Below are 10,957 nucleotides of genomic sequence, written 5' to 3'. Positions count from 1 at the left end.
AATACTGCTGCAGCAAACACAGGGGTGCGTGTATCTTTGAATTACTGTTTTTGTTTTCTTCAGTCAATATCCAGTATTGGAATTACTGGATCATACGGTGGTTCTATTTTTAATTTTTATGAGCCTCCGTACTGTGTTTCACGGTGGTTGCCTCAGTTTACATTCCCACCAGCAGTGCGCAAGGGTTTCCTTTTCTTCACATCCTCACCAGCACTTGATATTTTGTCTTTTTGGTACTAGCCATTCTGACTGGTATGAGATGATATCTCATTGTGGTTTTGGTTTGTATTTCCCTGAGATGATGAGTGATGTTGAGCATCTTTTCATGTGTCTGTTGGCCCTCTGGATGTCTTTTTTTAGAAAAATGTCTGTTCATTTCCTGTGCCCATTTTTAAATTGTATTGTTTGTTTGTTTTTTAATGTTGAGTTGTATAAGTTCTTTATATTTTTTGGATATTAACCCCTTATCAGGTACCATTTACAGATGTATTCTCCCATTCATTAGGTTTTCTTTTTATTTTGGTTTTGGTTTCCTTCACTGTGCCTTTATTTTGGTATACTCCCAATAGTTAATTTTTGCTTTTGTGTGTGTGTGTGTGTGTGTAGATATAAATATGTTGCTAAGGGCAATGTTCAAGAGATTATTGCCTATGTTTTCTTTTAGGAGTTTTATGGTTTCAAATCTCACATTTAGGTCTTTAATCCATTTTGGATTTATTTTTGTGTATGATGTAATAAAGTGGTCTAGGTTCAGTCTTTTCATGTAGCTGTCTAGTTTTCCAAACATCATTTATTGAAAAGACTGTCTTTTCCCCATCGTATAATTTTTACCTCCTCTGTCGTAGATTAATAGACCATGTAGCTGTTTATTTCTGGGATCTCTATTCAATTTCATTGATCTATATGTCTATTTTCATTGTCTATATGTCTGTTTTGTGCCAGTACCATATTGTTTTGATTACTATAGCTTTGTAGTGTCTCATAAAATCTGGAACTGTGACACCTCCAGCTTTGTTCTTCTTTCTCAAGATTGCTTTGGCTGTTTTGTGGTTCCATATCAATTTTAAGATTATTTGTTCCAGTTTTGTGAAAAAATACTACTGGTATTTTGATAGGGATTGCATTGAATCTGTAGATTGCTTTCGGTAATGTGGACATTTGAACAATATTAATTCTTGCAGTCTATGAACATGGTATACCTTTCCATTTGTTGGTGTCCTCTTCTTCTGTATGTGTTTTATGGCAGTTTTTAATTTAATATATTGTGTGATATTTTCCTTTTCATTAAATATTCTACCGAGGCATCATTTTAAGTGGCTATGTGATGTTTTATTTATTTATTTTGTTTTTAAAAAAGACTTATTTATTTATTTGAAAGAGAAAGTGTGTGCGTGCGTGTGGAGGGAGGGGCAGAGAGAGTCAAGCAGACTCTGTGCTGCATGCAGAGCCCAAGGCAGGACTTGACCTCATGACTCTGAGAACAGGACCTGAGTCAAAACCAAGAGTCAGATGCTTAACCGACTGTGCCACCTAGGCACCCCGATGTGCTGTGTTTTAACCATAGGTGCATTTAATCAAATTTTTAAATTTTTTGGACTTTTTCCTGTTATTATAATAAGTGCTAATGATGACCATATGTTGTTTATAATAGCACATAAAACAAAACCCAACAAGCAAGAAAATATCTTGTAACCTCCAAGTTTATTTCCTTAGGATAAATTCTTAGAAATAGTTTTGAAAACAAGTGCTTGAACAATTTTGTGACTTTTAATAGAAATGCCGAGAGCGTATCCTTTTTGTGTTCAGTGTCTAAATTTCCAGAACATGATGGACATAATGATGATCTGATATTTTCCCATTACAATCCATTCATTTAGTACACAAAGTGAACTATGTTACTTCTCTTGGGTTGTCCTTCTAGCAGCTGCAGCTTTTGAGCTGCCAGGAACTCACCCGACCGGCAAAACCCTGGAACACTTTATTGGGCTCATGGTACCTACTTATAGCACTGGGGGAGGTGATGCATTTCTTTCAGCTCAAAGAAATGAATTCAAATAAGTTTGTAGAAGTTTAAATGCCAAAAGAAGGTTTTTATAGGTTAAAACCTACCCTGCAACTTTTTTTTTCCATAGCCCTCTCCTATTGCCATAACATCCAGGTTCTAAGACATATGACTGAGGAATTATCAAGAAAGATTAGAAGGAGGAATAAGTCTAGTCCAGCAATGGGGGGATATTTAAACTTGGAGATCACATCTGAGGATCTTACAGCCTTCTGGGCTTGGGCATCTTGAGACATACAGCGTTTACCATCGGCCCTGGAAAAGTCCCTGGATAGTTTTGGAAGCTCTCAGCATTGGCACCAAGGAGATCACTTAAATCTATATGTCCTTTCCAGTGTCCTGCAGCTATTGATAAAATAAATACAAAGATCATATGTAATGTGCTTGTCAAATAGTGAGGACATTAAGAAGTCAACTCTAAAGTACCCATAACACATGGTGTACTGGGTGTTATACGCAACTAATGAATCATCGAACTTTACATCAGAAACCGGGGATGTACTGTATGGTGACTAACATAATATAATAAAAAAACATTAAAAAAATAAAATAAAAAAATAAAATACCCATAACCCAAAAGGAGGTTCTATTTGTTATTTAAGACCAAAGAAAATGCCTGTCTTGGCTAACTTGGAGCACTGTAAAGATTCCCTCTAGGGAGACAAAATAAAATAATAATAATAATAATAATAATAGTGGTCAAGGCAAATTTGACCTCAAACCTCTCCCTTACTCATAATCTTTCCAATTCCCTCATTGCTTTGGATTTTATTCTAAAATTCTCTTTCTGGAATCATTTGGTCCTGTATTTGTGAGTTTGTTTTGCCCCTTAGAGAAAGTGGTGTAATGTTACTGGAAACTTAAAAAATATTTTCTCACAAAAAATACGAAGCACATAAGTTAAAACAAAACCCTAACCAATTATTTGAGTCTCCTCAACTGCAGCCATGCTTGAGCAAGTCTCGGGTATGGATTCTACAGGAAAGGAGGTAAATGGTAAAAGCAGCTTTTTCTTCTGTGCAGAACCCAACTGTAAAAGGAGGTTAAGTACTACCTGCATATCGGTGGGCTTATCAGTACTTTGAAACATTCAATCGTATTTCCTGTGTTAGCTTAGAAGGTGGGGAAGCAGTCGCCTATTTACTTTGGTTCGCGGTGGGCGCTAGTTTTGAGTTCTAGCAGCTCATTGTGTCCCTCGTTATATTGCTGACAAGTCATCCATAATGGGCTTTCTGAGTTCATACTCTACCTACACATTTCAGAGAAGCGCTTAGAGTCAGTCTGGAATAGTTTCTAAGGTAATCGCATTTTTAAGGCTAAAAAAAGCTTCTTGTACCATCCATGGTACATTCTACAAATGTCCTTTGATAAGCTTGTGGTTTAAAAAATGAACTTTTTGCCTTGAGGTGGAAATAAAATCATGGATTTAGTTTCAAGTAGGACACTTTTCTGGCTTCTGTAGATTTAGCGAGGCCCCAGGGAATATAATTCCAGGTATAATATTTTAAGTCTCAATATTATACATTGAGTTATAAATGTTGATGTTGCTTTTTAAACAGGTTTTTCCTCTAAAAGCATGACTTTTAAAAATTTGCCTACTCCTTCACCGTGATTTTTATTGCTTGAATGTATCACATGTTGGAATATACCTTCAATTTAGTACGGAAAGCTAATGATGATAAAATGAGCATAAATTTACTTTGACAAAAGATCTCTATTCCATAAGGTGATGTATGACTTGGCTGGTGTGAAATGTCTCAACTTGTAATGTAGATTAAATGATTATGTTTAGTATTTAGCAACATCTTTTACTGTATTCAGTACTCCTAAATTTATTTCTACTGTTGTTTATGGCATATGTGTGTGTGTGTGAATATACATATAAATGTATATATGTAATTCTTCTTAAATTGGAAATAATACTTTTAAAGAAACCATGACTCATATATTCAACAAGAACATTTATTAGTCGTGTATCAAACACGGATTGTATGCCAAGTCCTTACAAATAATTTCTGGTTAGAATGAGAGTAACTGTGAGAAGTCTTCATCATGCCCTTTTCAAGGGCAATTGAGCATTCGACTTTAAAATAGCACGTAGAGCTGCTTTAGTTATTTAGGGATGCTTCTATTTTTAAAGACATCTTTACTAACAGTTTTTGAGATACATGGAAATGCTTAATATAGGATTTCCAAATTGTTGATGATGTCCTCTTATGATTATTATTGTGGCTGCCTGCTCATGCGTGTGCGTGTGTGTGTGTGTGTGTGTGTGTTGTCATTCCTTCGGCTCCATCATTCTCCCCCAAGTTCCCGTTGTGTGTTTGGATTATGAGAAATTATATGCCTTTGATACACCCAGTGGTGTTGCAAGCTACCTCTTTGTGACAATTCTCCCTTCTCAGATGGATTTTCCTTTTAAGTTCTCTCCTTAAAAGATGCTTGTGCTTGCCTATATTAAAACTAGGACTAACAAGAAACATTTGGGTAATTGAAAGAAGAAGGAACTTAAAATGGAGCTGGGGTGACTAGCTTCCTGGCCCCCGGTTCTCCCCCGAGGTACCCTTGCTTGTAGCACATTCGCATAAAAGCTGCTTGCCTCTCATGTGATATTCCACAAGCAGGAGAGATGGGAGGGCATCCTGCCTGCCCCCTCCCTGCCGTTCTTCACAAGGAAAAGGAAAAGCAGTAAATTAGAAGCAGCCTTTCCACCCTCAAGCAAAAAAGCCCTTTTCTCCTTTGGAATGGAAGAAATGCCACCTTTGTCATTAATTCCCATATCTTTCTTGAGGGTGCCAGAATGGGGTTAGGCCTTGGGGAAACAGGATTAAAGAAAGCAGTCCAGTATACACAGTCCACAGATAATGATGGAGGGACACTCCCCAAGAGGGGTGAAGAGGTGGAATTAGAGGACAGAGAAGTGTCTGCTTGAGTTGGGGGGTCAGAAAATCAGGGAATGTTCCTGGAGGGAGTCAACGCCTGAGTCTCACAGAAGGAGCTGGCCTTACAGAAGGGGGGATTATAGACACAGCACACAGCCTGGGCTAAGAACAGACAGGAGAGAGAGAATCCTTGTACCCTCACGGACTGAGAGCCTCGGTGTCTCGGGAGTGAGGCTGGGAGGCTAGGAACGGTAAGAAATGCACGAGGCAGAGGCTGGAGATCAGGAATGTGGATCCTATCTTAGCCATCATCAGTTTGCAGCAAGGCCGGGAGGCACTATAACATGTACTTGATTTAAAGGATTGGCCATGGGCAAGACAAAATGGTGGCACACTGGTGAGGGGAAGCAAGCAGCTGGCAAGAGCAGGCCCCAGAGGCTGAAGGGTCCGACTGAGGTAATGGGCCAAAGGGCTGAAGAGAAGAGCAAGCGCACTGAGAAGTAGAGAGGAGGAGGTCAGGTGGGGGAGCTTGGAGCTGATTGGGCCAGACGGGTTCACTGTGTTCTCTGTGCGAAATAGTGGCCCCCCTGATTGGCAGGGGGTGTGCTAAGACCCCCCAGTGGATGCCCGAAACCACGGATAGCACTGAGCCCTGTAGATACGATGTTTTTCCCATACACAGGTACCTATGATCAAGCTTAATGTATAAATTAGGTAAGAGTAATAATAATAATACTAAAATAGATCAATTATACCAATAGACTGTAATAGAAGTTATGTGAATGTAGTCTCTCCGTGTCTCCCAAAATATCTTACTGGACCCTACTCACCTTCTTGTGATGATGTGAGGTGAAAAATGCCTACAGGATGAGAGGAAGCAAGGGGAAGGATGTCGGCTTTGTGACTCAGTATCAGGCTACTACTGACCTCGGACAGACTGTGATGACTTGAGGGTCATCTGCTCTGGACCGAAAGTGCAAGGGTGGAGCAGGGCTCACTGCTGTACGGGTGCCCCCCCGCCAGCCCTCCCTCCCTCCCTCAGCACCACAGCTCAGCCTCACCACTCCCCTTCCCTCTTGCCCCTTCTCCTTCTCCTCATCTCCCAGAGTAAAGCCAAGGTATTCTCTCAGAGTGGCTTGCAATCTAGAAACTTCAGATTCCCACTTACCTTCTCCCTCTCGTGCTGCCCCCTCCCCCTCCTAGTCACCAGACTTTATGGATGCGACAGAGTTTCCCAGTCTGGCTCCTCTCAAGCCCCTGCTGCTGCTGCTGCTGGGAGTGAGGCTTCCCTCTGCTTCTTCATCCCTCCCTGCTTCCTGCCCTCTGCCACTGAAACCCTTGTCAGCACCAATTAGCAGGAAGAACGATCCGAGAGGCAAGGAAATTAAAACTCATGCCACTTAGCCAATTTCAATTTCTGGAAGATTTAAGCAGAGGGCTAATGACATTTGGGGGAAGTTTTTTGGTTGTTGTTTTTTTTTTAACACAATTTATTCTACCTTTTCAGTTCTATAGAAGTTGATCGAATAAAAGAAGGCATATCCTGAGGGCATAATTCAGTACAACTTTTTTCCTAAAAGACAATGAATTATATAAACAGTAGGTCTTTTTCTAAAATTATTAATGAAGAAACTACCTGTCCCTTCCTGTCTCCTTTTCACCAAAAGAAAGCTAACATATTTCAATGAAGGACAAAAGATTTTAAAAAATTCACCCCTATTGTATCAGAAAGTGATGATACATTATGAAAAAAACCCAAAATGATTGCAAGGGATTACTAGGATTGCAAATATCTAGTTCAAATATTCTACACCATTTTATTTTTTCTGAAACAAAGGTGATGAGAAACACCCCCCTAAGAAGAAAGTGGCTGATGCATTTGGGGGCCTGGGTGGCTCAGTCTGTTAAGTGTCTGCCTTTGGCTCAGGTCATGATCCCAGGGTCCTGGGATCGAGCCCCACATTCAGGCTCCTTGCTCAGCGGGGAGCCTGCCTCTCCCTCTCTCTACCTTAGCTTCTCCCCCTGCTCATGCTCTCTCTCTCTCTCTCATGCTCACTCTCTCTCTCTCAAATAAATAACTAAAATCTTTAATAGATTGCACTCAATATCAGATTCGTAAAATAAACTCTCACGTCAGGGTGCATGGATGGCACAGCTGTTTAAGTGCCCCATTCTTGGTTTTGGCTCAGGTCACGATCTCAGGGTTGTGAGATCGAGCCATGCATTGGATTCTGCCCTCAGAGGGGAGTCTGCTTGAGATCCTCTCCCTCTCCTTCTCCCCCTCCCCAACTCATGTGCTCTCTTTCTCTCCCTCAAATAAATAAATAAATAAAATCCTTGAAAAATAAAATAAAATAAACTCTCATCTCTCATGATGACATTTTGTTCCTGAGAACTTTCAATATTTGCCTTGAGGACTTTATGTTGGAAGACTTTTATGCTCCAGAATATATCTGGAATACTTCCTCCTTGAATGGGAAAGGCTTTCTATATTGCTGAGAAAAACGTGTTTCTGGAATGGGAAGGCATAGACGATAAGCCATAGAAGCCATTCATAGAAGAAGAAGAAGAATGCCTATTTCTTCTTAGAATTCGGCTTAAAGACAAACAGACAATATATGAATTTACACTCTTTGTTGAAGGTCATGATACAATTACGATCATAAAAATGGTGATTTTAGAAGACCAAAATTGATGAATTGCATACATCTGTGAGAATATAGCAGTGATTTTTTAAAGCAAATGAAATGTCCCGTTAAGGCACTGCCGTGGGTAGAGGATGGAATATTATTGAAAATCTGGCACATTTCCATCAGTGAAGTACCTGAGAACTTCCAGGACTGTGTGAAGCTCCCAGGCTAAACTGGTTCAGAAGTTGGGGGCATGAGGGTGGGGTCCCCAGCAACCTGGGAGATGGCCTACCTTGATCCAAGGAGACTCCCCTTTTAGATGAAAGCATGTCTCTGCACAATGACCTCTGACTATAGACATGGTATTAGGAATCCACAAGACAGTGGAATCTGTGTTATGATGGCAGAAAACACAAAGAACATTGAGAGTGAGAACGTTTGGGGGTGCCTGGGTGGCTCAGTCTATTAAGCACCTGCCTTTGGTTCAGGTCATGATCCCAGGGTCCTGGGATTGAGCCCCATGTTGGGTTCCCTGCTCACTGGGAAGCATGCTTCTCCCTCTCCTCCCTGCTCGTGTTCTCTCTTGCTATCTCTGCCTCTCTCTCAAATAAATGAATACAATCTCAAGAAAAAAAAAAGAGTGAGAACATTTGGGTTCTAGTACCATCGTTTCCACTCATAGGCTCTTTGTCACACACAGCAAATATCTTAATGTCTTTCACTCTGATTTTTCTCATCTTTAGGCATGGGGACAATACAGCATTGCTTATGTATCACCAAAAATATGGCAAGGAAGGGTCAAGGGAAAAGCCGGAAATGAGAGTACGTTGGCAGCGGACTTTATAACGATAAGGGGCTGCTCTTTGCTTTGGCGTGTGTGTGAGGAGCTTCCCAAAGCCGGGGAGTCCTGTGAAAGGAAAACTGAGATCAGGCTTTTGCTTTATCTCTCTCATTGGCATCTTAAGTAGAGAACATGTATTAGTAGATTATTGTAAAAGTTTTAAAACTGAGAGTTAATAGAAATAAGACTATGGCATTTTTTAAAAGAAATATTTTGTCAGTTTTAGAAATTTAATGTAAAAGAAGTAATTCAGTTGTTTTTCTCTTTGAATATAGGTCTTTGGTCCTTCATTGTTCTGAAATCCAAAAAACTTTTGGAGACAAAGAGTTTTAACAGAAGTTGTCAGCAAACTTATTTGATGGTGAAACATAACCTGAACTAAGGTTAGTCTTTGTTCCTTTTCTTATACTTTTTGTAAATGTATACACTGAAATCGTGCTACGCAATAAATAATACGTGAGCCATTTTAACTTGTGACAATCCAAAAAATTCCGATGTATCTTGACCCTGAAGGTTTCATATGAGGAATGGTGTCCCTGAGTATTAAATTCACGAATAAAACAAGTACTCCAGTGGCGCTCCTTCCAGAGATTTAGTCAGGAGAATCCAGGTGCCTCGGATCTGGTAGCTTTCCTGAGGGCGTAATGCAGTACAACAAACATTTACTGAGTTGATACTTTGAGGGGAATATCAACATTAACAAGAGGCGATTAGTGGGGCCCCTGAATGGCTCGGTTGGTTGAGCAACTGACTGTTAATTTTGGCTCAGATCCTGATCTCAGGGTTGTGAGAGCCATGCCCGCATGGGACTCTGGACTGGGGGAGGAGCCTGCTTAAGATTCTCTCTCTCTCTCTTTCCCTCTGCCCCTCCCCCCTAAAAAAAACCCAGAAAACAAGAGGTGATTGTTGTCCCCAAGGAATTTGAATTATCATGAGGAGTGCACTTCCACTTAAATTTAATATAAATTATATCAAAATCAATGCTGTAACAGGACTATAATCAGAAAGCAAAATGGGTGAGAACCCGGGACTCCTGGGGGAAGACGACAGGTCTAGACCGGGGGACATTGAGAAAAGACAGTTTAAAAGTTTGATAACTTAATTCCTTTTTTTCTTTCTAAGTAACACGTGTTGTTGACATCCTTTCGGTAAGATCTAAGAGGCCCTATGGAATCAGTATTCCCAAAACGTCCCCAGAGTTATGAAAACCGTTGAAAGGGTAAACACAGAATTCTGGGGAGCTGGAGTCAAGAGTCTTCCCAACCAGAGGGGGCGCTGTTACACAGGGGCCATCTCACCCAGGTCCAGGAATTCCAGTTGTCCCTGAAAAGGTAAGGCTAAAGCCTCACATTTTTGGTGGTTGATATCAAAACACATTGGTTGTAAAGCCACCAAAAGAGTAGTGGCTAATGAAGAAAGAAACTGATGATGAAAACACGATTATAAACAGTTTTCCACTGAAGCCTAAAGTGACAACACCAAACCCGAGAGTGAGCAAATGAGAAACTTATGGATTTTTCCTCCCCCAAAAGCCTCATTTGTGTCAAGGATACCTTATGACTTTAGTGCCGTTTGTTTCTTTGAAATTGCTTGCTTTTATTTATTTCCATTTTCATGATTACCAGCATCTATCATTTCATAATGGGGTTTACCATATCCAAACTGACGGTGCCGGGGATAATGCAGGTAGAAGCATCACCAGGTGTTGCAAAGAAGGTGTGTGTGCTTTAATGGAAGAGAACCGGAGCATAGGTGCGTATGTGCCCAGCCTTCCAGCAAACCCACGAGAGCAGCTGCAGACGGAGCAGGTGGGAAACACTCGCTTGGGGACCGAGGACAACTTCCGTGTACCAGCGCTGGCAGCCCAGCTGGAAGGTTCGGGTACCAGCGTTAGTGGCGGGGAAACTGCACCACGACTCAGTGCACCCCAGAACCTCCAGCCCTGAAACGTCAGCCTCCGGAGCCCCGTGTTGTGAAAGCTCTCTGGAAAAGGGCTCTAGACTCGTGTCATTCCACGCAGAGGGAGCTGTTGGTCATGGCTCTGGGAACCCTCATGGCTGTTGTCATGGTCATCGTTTTACTGTGGTGGCAGTTGCCAAACCAAAACAGAAAATGAAGAAGAGAATAACTTTCATGAAAATATTTCTTCTCAAGCACACAAAACCTGTTGACTGAGTTGGACTTGTATTCCTTCTAGCCCTCGGCCATCCTCTGGGCTGTCAAACTCGTAAGATTTGTGGGTGGCAAGATGATGTCATCTGTATTCAGCAGCTTGTAGTAATTTCCACTCCTGGCCCTGCTCAGAGGTTGAGATTATTGCAGTAAATGGGATCTGAGCTTACAGATGAAAGCCTCACTTTTCTTTTCCATTGAGATCCCAATACTGTCCCCTTTCACGGGATGACAATTGTGCTGTCACCAACATTATGTCAGACTGTCTCCCTTGAAATGGCCTCATCTGAGCGTGTGAGTGCAGCTGTGAAAATAAAACCGATGTCACCGTGAGCTTTGTAAATCCTCAAGGCCCATATTAATGAGTTTG

This window comes from Ursus arctos, unplaced genomic scaffold, assembly GCF_023065955.2.
Source record: "Ursus arctos isolate Adak ecotype North America unplaced genomic scaffold, UrsArc2.0 scaffold_31, whole genome shotgun sequence".
Classification (NCBI taxonomy): domain Eukaryota; kingdom Metazoa; phylum Chordata; class Mammalia; order Carnivora; family Ursidae; genus Ursus; species Ursus arctos.
The sequence above is the reverse complement of the archived record's forward strand: the minus strand, read 5'-3'. Positions refer to the sequence as shown.